This window comes from Galeopterus variegatus, unplaced genomic scaffold (genome assembly GCF_000696425.1).
Source record: "Galeopterus variegatus unplaced genomic scaffold, G_variegatus-3.0.2 Scaffold20185, whole genome shotgun sequence".
Taxonomy (NCBI): domain Eukaryota; kingdom Metazoa; phylum Chordata; class Mammalia; order Dermoptera; family Cynocephalidae; genus Galeopterus; species Galeopterus variegatus.
Window position 1 is genome coordinate 12152 of NW_007746296.1, and position 1500 is coordinate 13651.

Here is a 1500-nt window from a genome sequence, read left to right on the forward strand (position 1 = left end):
GGGCCGGCCCATAACCAGTATTTCTCTTTTTAAAGGTAATTACTTCATCTCACTGGGAAAAAATTTTTTACATCTAAACGCAAAGTATTCAAAACTTTCGATGAGCCTTAACGTTTAAATAATTATCACGATGTGTTACCTGTTCGCTTGTGGCTGCACAGCCTTCTGTGGCTTTGAGACAAGAGCAAGTGCCAAGTGAAGTACTTGAGCCTTGTCTGGCAGTTGGTGAATTTGATTAACGTGTGCTATGGGGCGTCTACTCCCATGTGTACTTTTATGGGAGAGGCTGTGTACAAGTCTGAATTAGAAAATAAAAGACTGGTGCTGATTACTACCTACTGAGTACATTATACATATGCTGGAGTGGCTAAAGCAGTTTTATTTCAAGGGCTGCACAAACATGAAGAATCCTGAATGGAAGTTAACACCTTGGTGGCCTCTAATGTGTTCAGAGTTGGTGTTTTTAATGACACTGAAAAAATAGTTAGAATACATAATGGCTGGTTTCTGACTGGTCTGAGCTCTCAGCCTGCCTGTTGTTAGACAGCTTGGTCTCATCAATTTCATCCTTATCTTTTTCCTCAGTCCAATCTAGTAATTGCTGTGTCAGTTTCAGTTTGAAACAGTCTGAGTGCAGGCATGGCTCCTCCTCAAGGTTTTCTCCTTTTCCCTCATCCAGGTTCCAAGGGCTGACCCGATCACCATTTGCCATAGCTGAGGAAGGAGCACTCTGTTTCTTGGTCTTTCCTTGGTTTGTTTCACTGCGCGATGAATGGCAAATCCGTCTGTGTTTCTTTGATTCATGTCAAATGACTCGCCCAAAATGATGTCCCTCAAATTTAGCTGTGTCCTCTTTTACTTATGTCAGGATATCTATGCCATAGCTTTGTCATGTGTGTGCCTTTGCCCTACACATAGCCTCCTGGCAGGTGGACATCCATGCCTACCCACGTGTGCCCATGGAAGCTTCTGGATCTTCTCCATCCCCCAGGAGCATGTAGGAAACCCAGGGGGTCGTTTCTAGCTCCTCTTTGGTATGGGTATGCCTTGTTGCTGTCTCCACTGTCTTGCCACCTTTTCTGTATGGCTGTGGCTTTCAAAGTATTCCACATGTGAATCTGAGCACATGTTCTCTTTGCTTCGGGATTTGCCAGTTAAAGTCTTTCCATATAGTCTCCCCTTCCCTGGCGACTGTGCTGCCACTATGCCATTTCGTTCCTTGAAGCTCTCCGTTTTCTTTCTTCTGCTGAGATCTTTTTGGATCTAGTTGGAAAAAGGGATGGGGAAGCAGGACGAAAGTCAGTTCTCCCAGTTCATATCTACTTTTTCCAATATTTCATGGTCTCACCTGGGCACGGGTGGGGAAGGCAGTTTCCTTTTGAGACCTTCAAGATAAAGAATGTGGCATCCCTTTCTCCTTGTTTTATTCCCTCCTTTTTCATTTTTCCGTACTTGCATGGCCACCACCCTAGCTCATATCACAATTATCTTGCCTGGATT